The following is a 24,995-nucleotide window of genomic DNA, read 5'->3' as shown; positions in this document are numbered from 1 at the left end:
GATACCAAGAAATTACATACAGTGGTGCCTCGTTCTTCGAATGTTTCTACCTTCGAACATTCCAGAGTTCAAACGCTTGAGAACACAAGAAATTTGATTCGCAGTTCGAATGGCGTTTCTTAGTTTGAACTATAGTCCAGGAACTCAGAGTCGTATAGCATTAGACAGTTTTGGTATGCCATTGGGCATGCTTCTCCCCACTAATTTCCCTCACTCACTTCCCCATGCCTGCGCAGTGTGTCTGTCTCAGTCTGCTGTGCGTTGTCCCTTACTTTACACAGCCTAGTCATTGTGCAATATGTTTGTATAGAGAATTTTTAACTGTTTTTGGCATTTTTTTTATTGCCCATGACATCCAAGAATGTAGAAAGAACAAAACCTAAAAGAAAAGTTGTAGTATCGACAATTGAGATGAAAAAAGAAATTATCATGAAACACGAAAGTGGTACATGTTTGACGGATCTGGCAACATTGTTTAAAATGTCAAAGTCAACGATAAGTAGCATTCTTAAGAATAAGGAAGCAATAAAATCAGCAAATGTGGCTAAAGGTGTAACAACATTGACCTCCAGGACATCACATGTTATTGAAGAGATGGAAAAACTCCTTTTAGTGTGGATAAACGAGAAGCGATTACGTGGTGACGTTATTACTGAGAGAATTATTTGTGAGAAAGTCAAACATCTGCATAGTGAACTTAAGAAACACACACCTGAGACCAGTACTGAAAATGGGGAGTTTAAAGGAAGTAGAGGTTGGTTCGATAAATTCAAAAAACGAACTGGGATCCATAGTGTTGTCCTGAACGGAGAGGCTGCGAGTGCTAATGTAGAAGAAGTGGACAGATTTGTAAAAACCTTTAAGGAGTATGTGGATAGTGAGGGATTTGTATCTCAACAGGTTTTTAATTGCGATGAAACAGGTCTTTTTTGGAAAAAAATGCCCAAAAGGACCTATATCACAAAAGAAGAAAAGATGGCACCGGGATATAAACCTATGAAAGATAGAATTACTTTGCTGCTTTGTGGTAATGCTAGTGGAGACTGTAAGATAAAGCCTTTGCTCGTTTACCATTCTGAAAATTTACGCGTTTTTCGAAAGAACAATGTCATAAATGGCAAATTCGGTGTTATATGGAGGGCCAACACGAAAGCTTGGGTTACCAGAGTTTTTCACTGAGTGGATTTATCAAGAATTTGCTTCCACTGTAAAAGCTTATCTTACTGAAAAAAAAACTACCATTAAAAGCTCTTCTAGTGATGTATAATGCTCCTGCTCATCCTCCAAATTTAGAGGAGGATTTAGTTGGTGAATTCAGTTTCATCAAGATAAAGTTTTTGCCACCCAATACCACTTCTATCATACAACCCATGGACCAGCAAGTGATTTCAAACTTCAAAAAACTGTATATTAAGGCTATGTTTCAAAAGTGCTTTGAAATAATCAATGCCACAGAACTGACTCTTAAAGAATTTTGGAAAGAGCATTACAACATTCTCCATTGCTTAAAGATCGTCGATAAGGCATGGAAAGAAGTTTCTATTAAAACAATGATTTCTGCTTGGAAAAAGCTCTGGCCAAATTGTATTTCAGTCAGTGAAGTAGTAAACTGTGAAGGTCTGTTGTAAATGAAATTGTGTCTTTGGGTAAAGCTATGGTATTAGAGGTGAGTGATGAGGATGTAGAGGAGTTAATAGATGATCATAAAACCGAACTCAGCACAGAAGAACTTCAACATCTTCACGATCAATAACAAAAAGAATTTTTATGGAAGAGAAGGACGCCAAAGGATGCATTTCCAATGCCGACCTTCAAGAATTGTTCTCTGTTTGGGTTAGAACACAAGCTATTGTGGAAAAATGGCACCCTAATAAGACAGTAGGGACCAGGAATATTAACTTATTCGATGACAACATGATGGGTTATTTTAAAAATATCAAAGAAAATCGTCAGCGCCAAACAACATTAGATAGATTCTTCTCTGCAGAAAAAAGAGAACGTGAATCAGCATTCTCAACTCCAGCTAAGAAGCAGAAAGAAGATGCTTAACAATGGGAGCATTATTTCGTTCTTTGTGATGTTTATATTAAAAAAATATTCTTCACTTATTTTTATGTTGTAATAATTAAAATTAATAAAATAAATATAAGATTATTTTGTTTAATTTTTTCTAAGTTATTAACATTAAAAAGCTAAAATACATAAAATAAAAAAAAAATTGAAATTTTTTGGATATGGAAACGGATTATTTTGCTTTCCATTATTTCTTATGTAAAATCTTGATTCAGACTTCGAACAGGTTTCTGGAACGAATTAAATACGAACTACTATGCTCCACTGTACTTGGTTTAATCCTTTATCCAAGTGTAAGCAAACAAAGTTTGCACCTGAAGTATTTTCAGGATTGGGGCAACTTATATAAGGAAGCTAAGACTTCACATCACTTGCCTTAGTATCCCATAATGCAAAGCACATCCCCTTGCGGACATGTATAATGCTATGCATTATGGGAAGGGTCACTATTCAGACCAGTTTCGACCTTTATTGAGGTCTCTTCAGTGGGAGCCAGACCCAGAGGTGATACTAAGGTTGAAGTAATGCAGAAGTCATATTTTCATATACGAGTTGCCAAAAGGTGTCACAACTTATTATTAAATTACTCTGGATTGGAGAAAGTTGTTGGAGGTTTTTTCACTTGGTTATACTATAAATTAAAGGTACCAAGAAATTGAAAAGACCTCAATAAAGGTCGAAATCGGTCTGGGTAGTGACCATTCCCATAATGCATAGCATTATACATGTCCGCAAGGAGATGTGCTTTGCATTATGGGATACTAAGGCAAGTGATGTGAACTCTTAGTTTCCTTATACGAGTTTCCCCAGTCCTGAAAATACTTCAGGACCGAATCATTTGATATAGTTGAATTACTGAGCGAGCATTTTGCAAGAATACATTACCCAGGTGGTAACATTGCAGGAATGAATGAACCAATAGCGTCTACAGGAATTGTGGTGAATGAAGTGGAGGTGAATAGTCTATTACAAAACCTCAATGTCAATACATCTGTGGGATTGGATGATATACCAGCTCGTGTCGTACGTGAAGCGGTTAAAGAATTGTCAGTGACCTTGACCATTTTGTTTAATTTGAGTCTAGGGTCTGGGTTAGTCCTGAGGGGGTGGAAATAGGGGAAAAAGTTCCACTACATAAAGGAGGTTCCAAGATTACTGTTGTAAATTACCGACTGATCAGCATATCAGGAATCGTTGTCAAGGTCTTGGAGAAAATAGTCAAGAGAAAAATACAGGATTGGCTAGATGAAAATGGGATACTGTATGGTGGACAGCATGGTTTTGTGAAGGGTAGATCATGCCTCAGTAACTTGCTCATGTTTTATAACACAGTGATGGCTGAACTGGATAAGGGTAATGGGTTTACAGTGATTCTACTGGACCTTGCTAAGGCCTTTGACAGGATACAGCATGGAATTCTAATCAGTAAACTGCAGCATATGGGGATGGATATAGGGTTGGTGACATAGATAAGAGGGTGGTTGATGGAGAGATATCAGAGAGTGTTTTATTCAGGAGTAGAATCCAAAAGATGGCCTGTGATTGGTGGTGTGCTGCAGAGTTCTGTTCTTGGACCACTACTTTTCAATTTGTTCATTAATGATATAGGAAAGGATCTGAGAGGAAGTATTCATTTGTTTGCTGATGATGCAAAGTTGGGTACCGCAATAGTGAGTGCACAGGATGTCAAAATTTTACAAGATGATTTGGATAGTTTGGAGGACTGGGCTAAGGAGAATGGATGTCAATTTAATGTGGCAAAGTGTAAGGTTATTCATTTTGGGATGAAAAGATTAGCAGCAGTATATCACATTGGTTGAATTAATGTGATATACTGTTGTATCAATCTCCTGGAGTATCACATTGGTTCAACCAATGTGATACTCCAGGAGATTGATGAGGCCAGAGATTTGGGAGTGTTGGTGGATAGGGAGTTGAAGTTTAGGGGGCACATCGCAGAAGTGGCTAAATCAGCTCATCAAATCATTTGGTTGCTGAAAAATACTTTAACAAGCAGAGACAAAAACAGGTTATTGTTCCTCTGTATCGAGCCTTGATAAGACCCCATCTAGACTACTGTGCCCAGATATGGGCACCAAGGTTTCTTCTTGATGGGGAGGTGGAGAGGATCCAGAGACGAGTGACCAAGATGATAGCAGGTCTATGGAACGAACCTTATGAGAACAGGTTGAAGATTTGTGGGTTGCAGTAATTGGTTGATAGGCAGAAAAGGGGTGATATGATTGAGGCATTGAAATTACTGAAGGGTTTCTATAAGATTAATTCAGAAGATATTTTTGAGAATAGGACTGGTGGTGGGAGGACTAGGGACCATACATGGAAGCTGGGAAAGAGTGTAGTTAGCAAGGGTGTTAGAGCTAGGTTTTTTACTTGGAGAGTGGTGAATGAGTGGAATAAGCTGCCAGAGTCAGTTGTGGGTGCCATGACTGTGAATGAGTTTAAGGCGAGGTATGATAGATACTGTGTGAATGTCGAATAGTTGTTCTTGATATGATGTTAGGGCCTCCCTCGATGAGTCTGTCGACTCCTTGGAGTCGTCCGTAATAATAATAAAGGATTAAACCAAGTATATAATTTCTTGGTGTCTTTAATTTATAATATAATCAAGTGAAAAAACCTCCAAAGTCTTCATTCATGTATGATAGTACATTGATATCATGCATGGTCTAAGGATTTGTTTTCTATTTTTATTAATTATATACAAATTTTTTTTGTATTTTTATTTATTTATTTACATTATCAAGAAACCATGACCTACAGACTAAACATGGAACTTTTCAAAGTCACTTCAAGCTTCTAATAAAGAGGGCAATGGGCATTCATCCCCTACCTGTGTATAATTGCAAACATCCATGCCCACCATTATTGCAAACATCCAGGATTCGAACCTGCAGCCTGTTGATTGGAGAGTGGATGTCTTAACCACACAGCCAGCTAGGTCACCGAATGGTCACTTTTTTGTCTTGTTTGCTGATGATGCAAAATTGGGTAGAAAAATAGTCAATAAAAGTGATATTGAAATTTTACTGGATTATTTAAATAAACTGGCAGTATAGACAAAGGAGTCATATAGAACAGATGTCAGTTTAATTCAGCAAAGTGTAAGGTTATGCATTTTAGGGTGAAAAGTCACCAGCTGTGTAGCACAGTGATGGAAATGTACTCCAGAAAATTGATGAAGCCAGGGATTTGGGAGTATTGGTGGATATAAAGTTGAAGTAGAACAATGGCGTCCAAGTCATCGGCATTGTTTAAAGAATTTAATCAAAGGGACTATGTCCAGTTTGCAGAATGTATGCTTTACTGAGAGTGGCTGGAGTTTGGTTTGAAAGCGATAGTGGTAGGATAGTGTCATGAAAGCCAAGGATCAAGTGTCTCATGTCGCAAGATTGACGTAGTGGATGAAAGTCAGAATATGATTGAAAATTGTGATGTAACGCCAGATAGCATTTAGAGCGAGATTAAATGTGACACGGTTGAAAGTGAGAATAAAAGTGTCGAACAAGAGAGTTTGACTGATATAAAAAATGAAGAGTTAGCTGCAATGAGGGAGATAGCTTGGTTGTGTGGAGTGATACATAGGACGAAGCGGCAGCTGGAACGATTGCAAAAATGTCTTCTGAGTGGATTAGCTAATAACAAAAAGAAACAAGTGTAAGGTAAGAAAAATGAGAGCATGATCAGGAGAAAAAGAAAAATTAAGGAACAAGTATTATACAGTGATTCAATCGTAAAAAGTATGATCGATGAGAGTTTGACAAAATCATGCTTTCCTGGCACGAAAATTAATAATGTAAGTGAGGCTATTATAGCACAAAAGCAGATGGTGAAAGAAATGATTGTAGTTGCCGGAGGGAATGATTTAAAGGGAGAAAAGTATGGCATTAGAGAGAACTTGAAAGAATTACTAGAAGTAGCAAAAGAAGAGAGTGAGAGAGTCAAGATAGCAAATGAGTCTGTTGCTGCGGTATGACAGAATAGAGTTGAGAAGGAGGGCCATAATAATGAATGACTCTATGCATAGGTTATGCAGGTGGAGTGAGTTTGATGGGCAAAAGGACTTATACAAGAAGGATGGTTTGCATCTGAATGGATTTTGTGTTTGGAGACTGGAAAAGTTATTGTTGAATGAAGTGAAATTGGATGCAGAATCAGGGAAACTAGAGCTTTTAGGTGGGGGATGGGGAAGCTGTTGAGTGGATATGCAGACATCATTGAGGCAGTTGGGTGTAAGAATGTGTATAATATGCCTCAGTTAGTACCAATGGTAACAAACCAGAATTGGATAGTTAGTATAAGATGTCAAGATAGAGGTGCATCCTGGCCAAAGGTTATTGTCATTAGTGAGACATGGGTAACAGAAGATAATATAGTTAGTGGGATAGAATGTGAAGGGTATAGTGTGTTCAGGGAGGATAGAGAGAAAAGAATGGGGGAGGGGGAAGTGTTATTGATGATAGCCAATGAACTGCAGCCAAAGATATGGGCACTAAGGTTTCTTCTTGATGGGGAGGTGGAGAGGATCCAGAGACGAGTGACCAAGATGATAGCAGGTCTCTATGGAACGAACCTTATGAGAACAGGTTGAAGATTTGTGGGTTGCAATAATTGGTTAGCATATCCGCTTTCCAGCCAAAAGGCTGCAGGTTCAAATCCCGCTGTGGGTTTGGATGTTTGTGATTGCCTGCAAAAATACTAGTGGTAGTGGTGGACAGTAGATGGCATTGGTGTAGTTGGTGGATTGTGGGTGGTGGAGATAGAGAGTTGTAGAGTAGATGCCCTCCTTCGATGAGTCTTTGGACTCCCTGGAGGTGTCATGTGATAATAATAGTATACCACATGGAATTCTAATCAGTAAACTGCAGCACATGGGGATGGATATAGGGTTGGTGAGATGGATAGGATGGTGGTTGATGGAGAGATATCAGAGTAGTTTATTCAGGAGTAGAGTCCAAAAGAAGGCCTGTGACTAGTGGTGTGCCGTAGGGTTCTGTTCTTGGACCATCTGTTCTTGGATGTTTAATTTGTTCATTAATGATATAGGAGAGGAACTGTTCCGTTGTTTGCCAATGATACAAAGTTAGGTAGAGCTATAGTGAATATACATAATGTCAAAATTTTGCAGGATGATTTAGATAGATTGGCTGACTGGGCTAAGGAGATGGATGTCAGTTTAATATGGCAAAGTGTAAGGTTATGCATTTTGGGGTGAAAAGATTATCAACAGTATACCACATTGGTGGAACCGTACTCCAGGAAATTGACAAAGCCAGAGACTTGGGAGTGTTAGTGGATAGGGAGTTAAAGTTTAGGGGACACATAGCAAAAGTGGTTAAAGCAGTTCATTAGATCACTTGGGAAGATCTGGGTGCCAGGATTTCTTGGTGATGCAGAGGAGGTAGAGAGGATCCAGAGGCGAGTGACCAAGATGGTAGTAGATCTATGGAATGAACCTTACGAGAACATGTTTGAAGATTTGTGGGTTACAGAAACTTGTTGATAGGCAGGAAAGGGGTGATATGATTGAGACATTCAAATTACTGAGGGGTTTTTTACAAGATAAATTCTGAGGAAATTTTTCAGAACAGGTGTGGTGGTGGGAGAACTAGGGGCTATCGATGGAAATTGAGCAACAGTGTAGTTAGCAAGGGTGTTAGAACTAGTTTTTTTACTTGGAGAGTGGTGAATGAGTGGAATTAGCTACTAGAGTCTGTTGTGGGTGCCATGACTGTGGATTAGTCCAAAGCAAAGTATGATAGATATTGTGCAAATGCTGAATAGTTTTTGATGTGATATTTAGGGCCTCCTTCTATGAGTCTAAGGACTCCTTGGAGTTGCTGTAATAATAATAATTAAAAGTTCAGAGGGCATATTGCAAAAGTGGTTAAAACATCTAATAGGATTATCAGGCTACTGAAGATCACCCTGACTAGCAGAGATAAGCAAGTTACTATGTCTCTATGAGGCCCCATCAGGGATTATTGTATACGATACTGGCTATCTTTTTTTTTTTTTTTGAGATGAGCAAGAGCTGTAGAGGGTCCAGAGGCAAGTGACCAAGATGGTGGCAGATCAATGGAATACTTTTCATGAGGATAGATTGAAGATTTTGGGGTTACAGTAATTGGTTGGCAGGCAGAAAAGGGATGATGTGATAGATACTTAGATTACTGAAAGGTTTTTATAGGATTGATACAGAGGAAATTTTTCAGTTCAGGTCTGGTGTGTGTATGTGTGTGTGTGGGGGGGGGGGAGAACCAAGGGGTCATTCCTGGAAATTGAGCAAGAAGGTGGTAGTTAGCAAGGGTGTGATGACTAGATTTTTTTGATTAGAGAGTGTGAATAAGTAGAATAGTTTGCTAGTGTTGTGAATACCATGTTGGTGAATGAGTTCAAAGTGAACTTTGACAGATATTGTGCAGATGTTTGTAGTACTTGATACAGTGTTAAGAGCCTCATTGGATGAGTCTCCGTACTCTATGGAGTTGCCTGTGTAATAATAATGCTTTTCTCCCATTACACTTTAAGCTGTTCTGTAATTACTTGATTATAATTTGTGTTCTCTGATAAAACAAAGATAAATGCACTGAAAGAATATTTGACAGAAATTATCTTATTATAACATTTATTAGATTCAAAACTCTTTCAGCATTGTGTTTAAGACAAAATAGCCCTTAAACTGCAACTACTCCTGAGCAGTTGTAGGTGGTGGGCTGTGTGGAATAGTGTTCTCCTAGGTTGAAATGAGGGATTCCTTGGAGATGTTGCATAAGAAAAATAATAATAAAATGTATTTCTCATAAAACACCGTTTATTTATTACATACTACTTCAAAATTTTCATAAAAATATAAAACAATAATGTCAGTATTTACAAGTTAGATGAACTTACTACTATCATTAAAATATTTTATTATACTTTATATATAGTTCTTAAAAGCACAGTTCTGAAGAACTATACATAAAGACATTTCCACACTTTTAATATAATTAATGAGATGAGGTTTTTAACTTTCTCATTTGTATTTTCTTAGGAAGGGGATTTCCAGAATATGAAAACATTAAGCAGATAACACCTGGTCAGCAGACTAAACGCCAAGAACGAAGACTTGATATTACTGAAAAGACTCGAGATGAAAATGTATGTCCACCTAATTTCCATCAAAATCAGTTTTTAGATAATAATTATATTGCAGATCATAGTGCAAAACAGTCTCAGTTGCATAATCATAAAACAAACCGTTCTCTGAAAAATGGATATGATGAACATACTGTCTGCAGTAAAGAGACTGCTGATCTTTTGATTAACACAAAACATACTTCCCTCCAAAAAATCTCATTTCCTCACAGACCAGATTTTGGCTCATGTGGTCAAACTATTCATCTAATATGTAATTACTTCAAGCTTTCTGTTAAGAATAAAAAAATATTTCACTATGATGTTACCATTAAAGAGAAAAATGGATCGGATCAGAGGATTAGTCTCCAAACAAGGCGACAAATAATAGATATATTTAATAAAAAGGATTTCAGAAATTTTGAATTTGCTTTTGATGGGCAAAAAAATATCTACACAGCTGGACCACTTATAATTCTACAAAAACAATACACAGTTAGTTTGAATAAGAATAATAAAATGTTAAATTACAGTGTGGAAATACAGCCAGTTAGAAAAGAGCACGGAGATAATGTTATTGATTTTCAGCCTTTGCATAATTATGTTAATGGACAAGATTCTTCTTTTATACAAGATGTTCCACAGGCTGTTGCAGCTCTTGATGTTATTTTGAGACAGAAGAAACAGCCATTTCAAGAAGTTATTTGCAAAAGATCATTTTTCCCTTTTAGTGAGCAGACTCTCCATCCTCTAGATGGAATAAGTGAAATATGGTATGGATATTATCAAAGTGTACGTGTCTGTCAAAGAGGTATAATACTGAATGTTGATATGACAGCAAAAGCTTTCTATTCGAGTGGACCAGTTATTGAATTTGCAAATGAAATTCTGAGAACTGATATAACTAGAGATCAACGTGGTATGAAAACATGGCAAATTAATAAACTGTCTGAAAAGATTACTAGGTTAATGGTTCAAGTAACCCATATGACCTATCCAAGAAAGTACCGTATTGTAGGTATATCAAACAAATCAGCAAACCAACTCACATTTCCACTGCAAGATGGTCACAGAACTGTACAAAAGACTGTTGAAGAGTATTTCATGACAACATATAATTTGAAACTGAGGTACAACTTTTTACCTTGTCTTCAAGTTGGTTCCAAAAGTAAAAATATTTTCTTACCTTTTGAAGTTTGTAAAATTATTGAAGGACAAGCAGTTCCAAATTTAGATGAATTTTCAAAAGCTAAAATGATTCGGGAAACAGCTAAAAAACCAGAGATAAGATTTCAAAAAATCATGAACTCTACTAAAGAGATAAATAACAATAAACATATACTGGACAGTTTTGGCCTGCAAATAAATATTAATCCACTGGAGTTACAAGGGAGAGTAATCAGTCCACCAAAGATTGGATATCGGAATAAAAATTTAATGCCAACAAATGGTGCATGGAATATGAGTAATCAAATGTTTTTTAGGGCGGTGACAATTGAAAAGTGGGTAGTGTTGAATTTTTATCCTTCACACTGTCAACCTGACAGTTTACAGAAATTTGTTGGTGATCTTATCAGAACTGGCAAAAATATTGGATTAGAACTGTCCCCTCCTCTCCATATTAAAAACAAATGTGTAGATAAAGATGTTTTTAACATACTGCAGGAAGTTAAAACTATAGATCAAGCAATGTTTGCACTGATCGTAGTTTCTAAAAAATGTAACAAAAATCTTCATGATGAAATAAAATTTATTTCAGAAACTAAACTTGGTTTGATAACACAGTGTGTTGACACTGGAATTATTAATACCAAAAAGTGTGGGCTACAGTATTTTGTTAATTTGTGTCAGAAGATAAATATGAAAATGGGTGGTGTAAATTGTATACTAGAGACATGTGAAAAACCTCCAATTTTAACAAAACCTATAATTATTATTGGGGCTGATGTGAATCATCCTGCTGCAACTGAAAAAGACAAGCCATCCATTGCAGCAGCAGTAGGAAGTCTAGATAGTTTTCCAGCCAGGTATGCAGTATCCTTAAGAGTTCAGAAGTCAAGTTATGAAACAGGTAAAAGGGTGGAGATAATAGAAGATTTGAAAGGGATGGTGAAGGAACTTTTAAAGGCATTCTATTGTAAAACTGGAAGAAAAAAGCCAGAAAGAATTATTTTTTACCGGGATGGGGTTAGTGAAGGTCAATTTATGCAGGTACGGAATATTGAGGTACCTCAAATTCAACAAGCTTGCAAGGAAATGCAAAGTGATTATCTTCCTCAGATAACTTTTATTTCTGTGCAAAAACGTCATCACACTAGATTTGCTCCAAGACCTCCTTCTATAGGAATAGGGAAGAATAACAACATACCAGCTGGAACAACAGTAGACAGAGATGTAACTAATCCAGTACTCTTTGACTTCTTTCTCTGTAGTCATGAAGGGATTCAAGGGACAAGTCGACCTGCACATTATGTAGTACTCTATGATGACAATAATTTTACAGCTGATAACTTGCACAAACTTACTTATGCATTATGCTTCATATATGCACGATGTGCACGTAGTGTTTCTATTCCAGTTCCTGTTTATTATGCCCACCTAGCAGCCTTTCGAGCCAAAGAATATTTGGCAGTTCAGTCGAACATGAGAATCTCACCTACTTTATCATATTTTCAGGAACTGATAAAGATAAGAGAAGGCTTTGAAAAAGAAATGTTTTTCATATAACTAATCCTCACTGGAGAAAATAAAGGTTAGCAAAACATGTTCACACTTTTCAATCATTGTTAATTTTCACAACAATCATTTGTTGTGAAAAAAATCATAAAATTTTCATTGAAAAAGTTATCTGCAACTTTTTAAATGAAGTGAGAAATGAATTTCATTGTTCAGTGTGAGACAGTGAAATTCATAGAAAATCCCAGACAATAAAATGCCCTGCTTTTAGCACGCTGAAGTGGATAGAAAAAAGTTTTGTTTGTGTTCTCTAGAGCAGGTCTCTGGGCTATGTGAAAATGAATAAAAATAATACAAAAAAAAAAAAATATATATATATATAAAGATTAAGAAAAATATAAAACAAAGATCCTTAGCCCACTCATGGCATCAACATATATAGGTTTATAAAAATTGTATGATTGGAGAACCACACAGAAAGTTTTAGGATGTGTGTACAATCTCTGATGCAGTGATTCAATGGAAAGCTGTTATATGTATAGAAAGGCTTTGGTGTCATTGGTTACTGATAAGTCCTTCATTGTATAAATGACACCTAGAGAAAAATATATAATTAATTTATTGAACTTACTAATATTTCTCTGGTTTTCTACCCAACAAATTCACAGCACAAATTATAACTGTGACAAGTGCACAGTACTCAATTAGATTATTGTGGAAAACAATTCAAAATTGTAACTGAAAAAGAAGTAATGTCCTAACATGGCACTCTGTTGAGGCCTATAGACCATGAAGGTAATTTCAAGAAGTTAGGCTGTTTCATCTTACTTTATATTTTGCCAAATATCTGGTCTTCCAGATATTTGGCAAATTAATGCAGTCATACTTCTTGAGGTTGAGAATGCTTCATAGCAGATGATGATTTTAAAAATAGTCTCTCAGACCTATAGCAACTTCTTTGTAATATGGATGTATTCCATTTTATTTGGCCTCATAGGCTAGACACATTGAATACATTTTTAGCACATCTAAACAGCCAGCATCCAAAAATAAACTATTAAATAGAAAAAGAAAATAACACTCGTATCCCTATTAGATACATCTACCTAATGGCTCATATTTTTCTGTTTTTAAACATAATTTTCTGTTTATAGAAACTGCACCTGTGCAGGTATTTACAAAAACAATTGCACCACCACCATCACCTATCCCAACAGTATAGTATTTTCAAAACACTTATATACAGAGCCAAAGCAATAGCTCTGGCTCTGTATATGCAAAACTTTCATAGCCAGTGGCTACAGCTCCTATTAAATAGATGAAGTATGGCATGCATTCATTCATTCTCCCCCCCCTCCCTTTCCCCACAACCAATACACAAGATCATAGCAAAACCATTCCCATCCCTTTATATTCATGATATATCAGAAAAGACAGCTGAAGTTCTCCATAAATATAATTTCTGCACTCATTCAACTAGCTACTTTCATCACTCCTAAGGGTCAACTTCACTCTCTTGCATCTGCAGTGTATAAAGTTCCTTGTGCCCAGTTTAGCCTATTTTAGGATAGATTGGCAGACCATGCTCTGTATACTCAATCATGCAGGGTTAAATGGAAGAATACATCTGTATTATTTAGAAGTTGCTATTGATCTGAGAGTATATTTTTAGAGTCAGCATCAGCTATGAAGCACTCCTCCTAGACTTAACAAGTATGGCAGCAATAATTTTCCAAAGATCTGGGAGATTGTCATCCTGTGACTAAACACCCTGACGTCTTCAAATTAACTTCGTGGTTATCTAGCTCTTAGAGGGCTTTGTGTTAAGACATTAGTTCTTTTTCAGTTACAATTTTGAATTGCTACCACAAGTGGTTTGTGGTATGAAGTTTCTTGATAGAAAAGCAGAGAAATATTAGTAAGTTTAGTAAATTAATTATATATATTTAGTCATACCACAAACAACTTGTGGAACATTCAAAATTGTAACTGAAAACAGAACTAATATCTTACCACAGAGCCGTCTAGGAGCCAGATAACCATAAAGTTAATTTGAAGGAGTCAGTCTATTCAGTCTCAAGATAGCTGATATTATTTTTATTATATATATATATATGTGTGTATATATATATATATATATTTTTTTTTTTCTCTGTCTCTCTCACTTTGTGTTGTTTATACTGTGAAGCACTTATGAATAACCAGGTTGTGCATTTAACAAATGGCTAGCTGATCAGATGTCATATGGATTATTATGTATCAGACCTTTTTTTATGTGTTTATGCATTTATTGTATGTATATGATTTACAGGTACTATAGTATATTTACTATATATTTTATAAATGTTCTTATTGGACTGATTTAAGTAAGGTAGAGTACTACGCGTTTTTTTTTTATTAAGGATATCAAGAAATTATATTCTTGTTTAATCCTTTATTAAAGTGTATTTCTTAGCATCTTTAATTGAATTTATAACTAAGCGATAAAAACTTTCAACATGCATTTCTGTAAAACGCTTGTATTGTTAACGACTATTTTTTTATATTTGTACAGATAACAAACAAGTAATAAAAGTAAATATTTTATAAGTTATGGTCATTCTTTCAGTGTATGATTCTGTAATACACCCAGAATATGTGATATCCTATAACTTAGCTTCTGTTCTTTGCCACTGGGCTGCCAGCTTCTTCTCTGGCTGCTCACAGTGTCATGATAAATGGTTTCATTTGATTTCCTCACCAGTGCAAAGCTTCGTGCTCTCTCACATACACATATGCTCTCTTCCCTCCTGTACATAAATGACCTCTCACTGACTTCAAATTGATAGCTTTTCCACAATCAGTATATTATAAACTCAGATCTTACTATTCTTCAGCAGGATGAGAAAAACCTTTATTATTATCATGTAACACCTCTAGGGAGTCCAAATACTCATCAAGGGAGGGCACCTACTCTACAATTCTCCATCTCCACCAACCGCAACTACTTTCATCATCTACACCAGGCCTGCACAACTTGTCTTTTAGGACCAGATCACTTCGGACCTTGAATCTTAGACTAGTCCACTGCAGCTAAAGTTAAGTAAATTTGTTAGTAGATCTACAGTAAATTATAATCAAAATTATAATTTACTTATAATTTTGATTATAATTATAAAATCATAATCAAAATTATTTACAAACAGATATAGCTGCAAAATTTCTCAATAAAAACCACTTAAACATAAACACAAAGTTTACTAATAATTTCATTGAGAATATCGCACTTATTCTCAGTGAAATATCAGTGACACATTGCATTTCTTTGTTGCCACTATTTTATCAAAGTTTGGTGTCATGTTTGAAGTGGTCGCATTCTTAATATGGCCTCTAAATTGATATCACTTAAAGATGTACGCTGTTTGGTTTTGTTCAAGTTCATGACCGAAAATGTTTGTTCACCAGTATATGTGCTCCCAAACATACAAAATACCTGGTAGGCAGTATCCAACAAACTTTTGAATTTATCCTGATCCAGAACAGAATAAAACTCTTGTAAAGTATTCTCATTATGCTTAACCTGATAGTTTTCACAACACTGGAGATCAATAACTTCCATTGGAGTTCGACAGGTAGATTTTCTGCTTTGACAGAAAATGGATCCTCAATCACTTTTATGCAGACTTCATCTTCATTACCCAATGGCATTCTTTTCTGAAACTCCTCACTTAGAAGTGATATGTGCTTCTTATATTTTCCGCCCACCATTAAATGATATTCTGATGGAATATTCTTTGACAAGTTAAGAAATGTGACATATCCCGCCTTAGCAAGTTGATTTTCAAACAAACTTAATTTCATTTTGAATGCCTTTTATAAGAGACATTAACTGAAAAACAAACTTATTTTCCTTGAAGCTGTAAGTTAAGGTCATTCAAGTGTCACACAAGAAAAATAAATCTTGATTCCATTCTTCATCCATTATTTCTGGGAATTTTTCCGTATCTTCTTGAGATTCCAAAAATTAGACTATTTCATATTTTAGGGAAACAAAGCGTGACAAAACTTTACCGCGGCTAAACCAACGTACATCAGTGGTATGGCAGATCCCCGTACTCGGCATTATTTTCTAGAAATGCCTGAAATTTTTTTCTGAAATTTCTGGTGTTTCTATTTCTAGAAATGCCTGAAACATTCTGTGTTTCAAACCCCAAGCTCGAATATAGTTGACCAGAGCAAATACTACTTTAATCACATGATCAAACTGCAAAACCTTTGAACATAACACCTGCTGATGAATTAGGCAGTGAAATTTTGTCAATGGTTTACCTGCATACTGTTCAATAAATGTTACAGCACCAACATTTTTTCCACACATAGATGTGGCACCATCGGTGCAAACTGCTACTAAATTCTTGAAATTTAAGGATAGTTTTTTGGTTACACACATCTTTACATTTTCTACAATCTCCTTTCCTGTTCTTCCTTTCACTGAACACTAACCAGCAACTCCTCTGTCACCTCAAAATTCTTATTAACGCCTCTTACATATATTAAAAGCTGTGCAGTATCTTTCACGTCAGTACTTTCATCCATAGCAAGCGAATAATAGACAAATTCATTAGCCAATTTTTGCAGGTTATTACTATTATTACGGGCAACTCCAGGGAGTCATTAGACTCATCGAGGGAGGCCCCAAATCATATTCATCACAACTATTCAACATTCATACAGTATATATCATACCTCGCCTTAAACTCATTCACTGTCACAGCATCTACCACAGACTCAGGGAACGCATTCCACTCTAAAAGTAAAGAACCCAGCTCTAACTTTACTAACCACACTTTTGCCCAGTTTCCATGAATGTCCCCTAGTCCTCCCACAACCAGCCCTGTTCTCAAAAATATCTTCTGAATTAATTTTATAGAAACCATTCAGTAATTTGAATGTCTCAATCATAACTCCCCTCCTCCACCTATCAACCAATTTTTGCAACCCACAAATCCTCAACCTGTTCACATAAGGTTCATTCCACAGACCTGCTATCATCTTGGTCACTCGCCTCTGGATCCTCTCCACCTCCTCCCCATCAAGAAGAAACCTAGGTGACCAAATCTGGGCACAGTAGTCGAGATGGGGTCTTATCAAGGCTCGATACATAGGAACAATAACCTGCTTGTCTCTGCTTGTCAACGTATTCTTCAGCAACCAAGTGATTTGATGAGCTGATTTGGCCACTTTTGCAATGTGTCCCCTAAATTTCAATTCCTTATCCACCAACACTCCTAAATCTCGTGCCTCATCAATTTCCTGGAGCACAGTTCCACCAATGCAGTAAACTGCTGCCAATCTTTTCACCCCAAAATGCATAACCTTACATTTTGCCACATTAAATTGACATCCATTCTCCTTAGCCCAGACCTCCAATCTATCCAAATCATCCTGCAAAATTTTGACATCATCTGCATTCACTATTGCCCTACCCAACTTCGCATCATCCGCAAACAAATGAACTGTTCCTCTCAGATCCTTATATCATTAATGAACAAATTAAACAGCAGTGGTCCAAGAACAGATCCTTGTGGCACACCACTAGTCACAGGCCGTCTTGTGGACTCTACTCCTGAGTAAACCACTCTCTGATATCTCTCCGTCAACCACCCTCCTATCCATCTCACCAACCCTATGTCCATCCCCATATGCTGTAATTTACTGATTAGAATTCCACGTGGTATCCTGTCAAAGGCCTTAGCAAGGTCCAGTAGAATCACTGTAAACCCATTACCCTTATCCAGTTCAGCCGTCACTGTGTTATAATACGTGAGCAAGTTACTGAGGCATGACCTACCCTTCACAAAACCATGCTGTCCCCGATACAGTATCCCATTTTCTTCTATCCAATCTTGTATTTTCTTCTTGACTATTTTCTCTAAGACCTTGATAATGATTCCTGTTATGCTGATTGGCCGGTAATTTTCAACAGCAGCCTTGGAACCACCTTTGTGCAGCGGAACTATTTTCCCCTCTTTCCACCCCCTTGGGACTGACCCAGACCCGAGGCTCAAATTAAACAAAATGGTCAAGGGCACTGACAATTCTTTAGCCGCTTCACGTTCGACACGAGCTGGTATACCATCCAATTCCACAGATGTATTGACATTGAGGTTCTGTAATAGACTAGTTACCTCTACTTCATTCATCACAATTCCAGTATAAGCTGTTGGTTCTTCCATTCCTGCAAAGTCACCACCTGGGTGATATACTCTTGCAAAGTGCTCGCTCAGTAATTCCACAATATCGACTGATTCGGTTACCTCCCTACCCTCAGCATTTTTTAAGATCATTCTACCATGAGCATTTTTCCTTTTACTTGCAACATATTGAAAAAACTGTTTGGGATTCTCTTTAGCCTGCATGGCCAATTTTCTTTTGTAATCTGCTTTTGCTTTTCTTACCACCCTTGTTACCATCCTGGCCTGAGCTTTATACTGTTCCTGCACCTGATGGTCACCTTTCTCCTTAAATTCCCTCCACAATTGTTTCTTTTTTTGTAGCTCAAGCTTAATAGTGTTATTCATCCATTTAACCCCTACGTGATTTATTATTCGGACTCTTGGTATACAGTCAACCATTGCCTCCTGCAAACAGTTCTTAACCACCTCCCATGCACTATCAACATCCAGCCCTTGCAGTTTTATATGCCATGGCACTGAGCCAAGCACACACCTAAGCTTGTCATACTTACCAGCCCGGTAATTCCACATGTACCCTGTCTTAATTGTAAATTCGACTCCTTTAGCCACCTACCAAGTCATGACCTTATGGTCACTCTCACCAATTGGTGGCAACATGGTCATGTTCGTTACAGCCACATTCTCAGTTGCAATTACAAGGTCCAGCACTCTCTGCCCCCTGGTATTTTCCAGTACATGTTGCTGTAGATAGTTGTCCCTTAATAACCGCATAAAATCCAATTCCTTCCTCCCATGTGCCCTCTCCTCTTTCCAGTCAATGTTACCATAATTGAAATCACCCATAATAATTACCCTCCTTCCACTCATTTCTTCTATTTGCCTATGCATACTATCCCCACCATCTATTCCATCACCTGGTCTATAGCAGCACCCAATTGTATATTTTGTTCTGCTAGATTCTATCTCACACCAAACAGCCTCAAATGTGCTCTTTTCTCTATCCTGCAGTTCAACTTCTATACTCCTTGGCTGAAGCTCATCAGCTATCATCAATAACACTTCTCCCCCCTTTTTATTCACCCTGTCACTCCTGAACACGCTATACCCGTCGCATTCAATCCCACCAGCGTTATCATCTTCTGTCAGCCAAGTTTCACTAATACCAACAACCTGTGGCCTGGAAGTGCCAACCATGGCCAAAAACTCTTCCTTCTTGTTCCTAATACTCCTGGCATTAGTGTACATGAATTGCAGAAGCACATTTGTCCTATCCCTACTTTGATGCCTTATACTAACTATCCCATTCTGATTTGTTGTCCTTCGTACTCGCTTGGGCATAATATGCTCATTCATACACTCAACTCCCTCCCTAAAGTCTGCATATCTACTCCCCCCCCTCTTAATAAATCTAGTTTCCCTGAGTCTGTACATCCACTTTCACATCATTCATCAACACTTTTTCAAGTCTCCGTACACCAACTCCATTCAAATGTAACCCATCCATCTTATATAAGTCCTTTCGCCCATCAAACTCATTCCACACATCCACAAACTCCACACCACTCTCCATGCATAACCCACGCATAAAGTCATTGGCAATTATGGCCCTCCTAAAAACTTTGCTGTCATACCGCGGTAAGATACTCACCATCCTAACTCTCTCACTCTTCTCTTTTGCTACCTCAAGTAATTCCCTCACATCCTCTATCATTTCCATTTTGTCCTCTTTCAAATCATTTGTTCCTGCCACGATTATCATCTCTTTCACCCTCTGTTTTTGCAGTCGAATAGATTCGCTAACGTCCTTTGTTTGCACCCAGCTGGTACGACTTCGTTAAACTCTCTTTAAGATCCTCGGCAATATCAGCTACCCTGTGCTGAACAGTCATATGGGACAAACTGATATTTTCAAAATTATTTTTCTTATCAGGACACAATTCGGAAATGGCAATCATCAGACACTTTTTTTATCAACTCTCCCTCAGTAAATGATTTGCCAGCATAAACTATCTCTTGTGATATTTTTAAGCTTACCTTTGTGGCAACTTCATTTGTAGATGTCACTTGTTTTAAATCTTGTTGCTCACCCTTAAGAACTTTCAATAACTTTGCTGCTTTAATTTGCTTTTCACTTGCATCCAGCTTGCCAAGGTTAGGATGTTTCGATTCAAAATGACATCTCAGATTGTACTCTTTCAGCACAGTGATAGATTCCCGGTAAACAGTGCACACTATTTTGTCCTTAAACAACCTAAAAAAAAATTTGTTTGTCCACTCAGGGTTAAATACTCTATGTTCCTAATCTATTTTAAACTTTTTACTTAAGCTCATTGTGTCGAGATTGACAATATTAGTTACAAAAAACGAATGATGAAAAACTCACAATAATGCAGATTATGATAACAGTTATGTAATGTATTGCTCCAACTACAACCAACCACTACACTGCCAAAGCCAGTCAAGGCACGGCCAACTTTGCGTAATACGATTCGTTCTCATTCGTAGACATCAAGTCGTTATCACGGAGATGTAAGTTTGAATTTCCCCGCAGCGACACTAGCGCTAACAAAACCTCGAAGTGATTGTAATAATTTGTTATTAAATATACGACAGTGGGAATAACTCCAAATGCAATTTATTGTCGAGTTGAAAGAACATGATTGTGACATTAATCACATGAATGTAAACATGCAGAGTCTTAGTAAAATTTTAATTCAAATCGTCTAATTTCATATTCCCTGGTATGATTAATTAATTTCAATCAAGCAGATGGGCCAAAATAAATAGCATTGCGGGATGCATGCGGCCCACATGTTGTGCAGGCCTGATCTACACTAATGCCATACTAGTGGTGGTCGGCGCAGATCTACACTAATGCCATCTACCGCCAACCACCACCACTAGTATTTTCACAGACAATCACAAACATCCATGCCCACGGCGGGATTTGAACCTGCAGCCTTTTGGCTGGAAAGCGGATATGCTAATCACTCGGCCAATCAGGCCGACGCCGACTACTCAATGCAACTAGAATACAGTTCCAGTCTAATTTCTTGCAAGAAAGATCTCTTGTACTATGTCCTTGCATTTAATATCCAAACATGATCAGAGTTTTTCCCTTTGGCTTCTTAAACCTTCAGCCATGCCTGGCACAAACATCACCGCAATAGTTTCTGCAGTCTCCAAAAACTTGTTCTTCCCAAGTCACTATTTCTCACCTGTACAACTCATAACACTGCATAAATCCCAAATATGATTATCCATGCATATGGCTTGCATGTTTGGGGATAGTGCACCCAAAACCCCTTTAGAGAAGTTTTGAGTACACCACTCAAAACCACTCTGATGATTTTGTGCTTGATGCTGTTTGTGAGTGAGCAGTCTGATTAATGATTCCTCTGAGAGATTCATCCCAGACACTATCTCACAAATATTCTGTTTCTTCCTTATATTTCTTCTATAGGTACTTTCATGGAGATTGTTCTGAACTGGCTACCATCATTCCTCTTCTTTCTTCCAAGGGTGTATAACAAGATAAGTTGCTGATCACCATCCATTTACTGTCTAGTCCCTGCTTCATGAACCAGCTTCTCTTCCTCATCTTTCATTCCATCTTCTGTTGTATGAAACCTAACTCACCCTGTCTTATGTAACATAACTTACTTTCAGCTCTTTTATTTTAGAAACACAGTGGACTCAGTTGCTTAAACAAATAAATAAAATTAATAAATAATTTTATTAATAAAAATCATTCATATTATTTGAAATTAGTTCTGGTGATTTCATCATTGCAAAATATGTAGCAATGTCTTCAAATGATAAGCTTTTAAACTTGATGCTTTATTTGTGTTACTTTAAAATAAGAGTCAGCTTTGGGTAAACTCCATAAATGAGCATCTAATAACTTATTCTTTCTTTTTATACCCACTTGTAAAAATTCTCTTTATTTTTAATGACAATTAAAATTTATTTCAGAATTGCAAATGTGCATCAGTTGTCAGATTATGAATTTATTTATTTTTATCTGTAGATCATATTACTGTATATTATATAAAATATGTCTCTAACTCACTTTGCAATTTAAATAAAGATAACTATTTTATGCAGTGATGTAATAAGTATATTGTTATTAAACTATTTTTAAAGTGGTGTTCACTTTTAATAGATCACACATACAATATTAACATAAAACACTGAAAGTAAGCTGTCTGATCATTTGAAATTAAAGAAATTAAAAAAAAAAAATACTAAAGAGGAAAGAATTATTAGCAAATCAGAGATAAACTGCAGCCCGTTTCAATTTTCTTACCCTTCACAACAGGAAATGACTGTTGGGGAAGGATGGAACAAAACCGAGTAGATGGGTCAACTTTGTGTACCTTGTTTCATCTTTGATTGATGAAAAATCTAGCAGCAAAACCATTAAAATTGGGGTCAGTGGCAGCTTGTACATAAGCACTGCAGCATCTCCAAGGCAAAAACGAAAAAAAATTAAATTTTGTTTGTGTTTATAAATAATAACGCTTACAACATTATATAAATGCAATACAACATGTTAAAGGTTCGAGCTTAGGTTTCGACATTGACTGAATAGTTAATACAGTGGTACATTGACTTACAAACTTAATTCGTTCCTGACCGCGGTTCGTATCTCGAAACCCAATTTTCCATTATATCTTATGGAAATCAATTCATCCGTTCCCAGATTCAAAAATTAAAAAAAAAAACTATTCTCAACTAAATGAAGAAATGGAGTAGGAGTGAGAAGGAGCATTTTTACACAATAAATATGAATTTTGTATACCATTACATATTAATTTTTATTTATGAAATCTTTGGTTTTACATGATTAGTATGAAAATCATCTTCCATTAAATTGTAAAAAAAAAAAATAATTCTTATGGCTGGTTTTGTCGTTCAGGAGTTTTTGATTTGTTGTCATCAGTTGCTTCTTTTTGTCTCTTAGGTGAGGGAGGTTTAAAAAACCTATCCAACGTTGACTGAATCTGTCGTTTCCTTAACATCCTTCTAAAGTGATTAATGACATTGTCATTGAAGATATTGGTGGCTCTAGAAACAACACCTTGATTTGGATGCCACTTGTTAACCAATTCTTGCAATTTTCCCTAGTTTTTTTTTTTACATCACTTGTTGGAATTACTCCCTTTTTGTTGCTCTCTTCTTTGTCCTCTGAAGACATTTGCTTTTTCTCCTCATCTCTTTCTTTTTCCTGCTCTCTTCTTAACTCCTGTAGCTCTTCAGTGGTCAGCTGAACGTTGTGCTCCTCTATGTCTGCTTCATCTACTTCCAAATGCATGGTCTTGACCAGGGAGACAACTGTATCTACAATGTCAATTTCCTTTTAGGTCCTTCCAATGCAGTTCCTTGGACATCGGCCCATAACTTTTTCCAGGCTGATTGTAGAGTTCTCACAGAAACATCTTCCCATGCATGACTAATAAGACACAAACAATGAAGAATATTGAAGTGATTCTTCCAGAATTCCATGAGGGTTAATTCTATGTCGGTAATAACTTCGACAGAGCTTTGGTATAAAGCTTTTGGAAGTTGGAAATAACATTGATCCATTGGCTGTAGGAGTGGTGTGGTATTAGGAGGCAAGAACTTAATTTTGATGAAATTAAACTCTTCATCCAAATTTTTCAACTGTGGTGGATGTGCTGGACCATTGTCCATTATATGAACTTTCTCAGGCAGACCCTTTTCTTGTAGATACCGTTTCACTGTGGGAGCAAAGACCTCTGTCATCCACTCACAGCAAAATTGCCTGGTTACCCAGGCTCTGCTGTTACCTCTCCACATAATGCTGAGTTTGTGCTTGTGAATTTTCTGCTTTTTAAAGACTAGGATTTTCAGAGTGGTAAACCAACAGAGGTTTTATCTTCAGGTCACCACTGGCATTGGCACAAAAAAGCAAAGTTAATCTCTCTTTCATTCGCTTGTGTCCTGACAATGCCATTTCCACCTTAGTGATGAACGTTCTCTTAGGCATTTTCTTCGAGAAAAGCCCAGTTTCATTGCAGTTGAAAACTTGTTCTGGTCTTTAACCTTCTGACTCCATCAGTTTCTGAAATTCCTTCACGAACCTTTCAGCGGCTTCTTTGTCAGCACTAGCACCTTCTCCATGTCTAACAACACTATGGATACTGGTTCTATTCTTGAATTTCTCAAACCATCCTTTGCTAGCTTTAAACTCTTTGCCAATGTCTTTGCTACTGCTAGTGGATGGCAAGTTCTGCAAAAGATCTTTGCAAATAGTTTGAGCTTGTAAACAGATCATGTTTTGAGATACACTATCTCCTTTCAGTTGCATGTCATTAATCCAGACGAGTAGTAAAGTTTCCATTTCTTCCATAACTATTTCTTCGAGATGACACGATAGATACCCCCTTTGGCAACATCCAGTTCCTTATAAAAATCTGCTTTCATGACAATTGCAACTATGGTGGATTTGGACCAAGTCATACGGCTTGCACAGATCACTTCGCCTGACTCCTTTCTCATATTTTTCCACAATCTCTTAATTTCTATTGTGATTTTCTTCTCTTCTTTCTTAGTTTTCTTTGGCATCATGTTGAAAATAATACGCTGATCAGTGAAATGACCCTTATCGGGTAGATTAATCAGAAAATAAACGTGAAGCTACAATAAAACACGTCACTTATAAAAAGAAATACATACAGTACATATAATAAATACAAACCTAAAAAAAAATCTTCACGAAGTTTATTTATTGTTTGTTTATACAAATACCGAAATAGATACACAAAAAAGGTGAATACGTGCAGCGTTCGTCGTATTTTAGATAAATACGACATAACAACAATCGGGAATTACGGATATGAGATGACTGAATTGTTTTGGAGATTGGATGTGTTATCTTAGACTGTGCCTGATTGAATTTTATACAAG

General features: G+C 36.8%; 1 long non-coding RNA gene and 1 pseudogene across 1 annotated transcript in view; both read left to right on the top strand.

The window, feature by feature from the left end:
* Positions 1-22,212, top strand: part of LOC150095522 (uncharacterized) — a 32,513-nt gene extending 10,301 nt beyond the window's left edge. The window contains exons 2-3 of the long non-coding RNA XR_016550080.1: positions 9,128-9,234; positions 21,526-22,212. This is a non-coding gene — a long non-coding RNA (uncharacterized LOC150095522). The remainder of the gene's footprint in view (positions 1-9,127; positions 9,235-21,525) is intronic.
* Positions 9,241-12,347, top strand: LOC150095523 (protein argonaute-2 pseudogene; annotated as a pseudogene).
* Positions 22,213-24,995: the final 2,783 nt, after the last annotated feature.

This window comes from Typopeltis vanoorti, chromosome 20 (assembly GCF_054136105.1).
Source record: "Typopeltis vanoorti isolate ZY-2024b chromosome 20, IOZ_Tvanoo_1.0, whole genome shotgun sequence".
NCBI lineage: Eukaryota > Metazoa > Arthropoda > Arachnida > Uropygi > Thelyphonidae > Typopeltis > Typopeltis vanoorti.
Note: the sequence above shows the minus strand (reverse complement) of the source record. Positions and strands in the feature narration are given on the sequence as shown.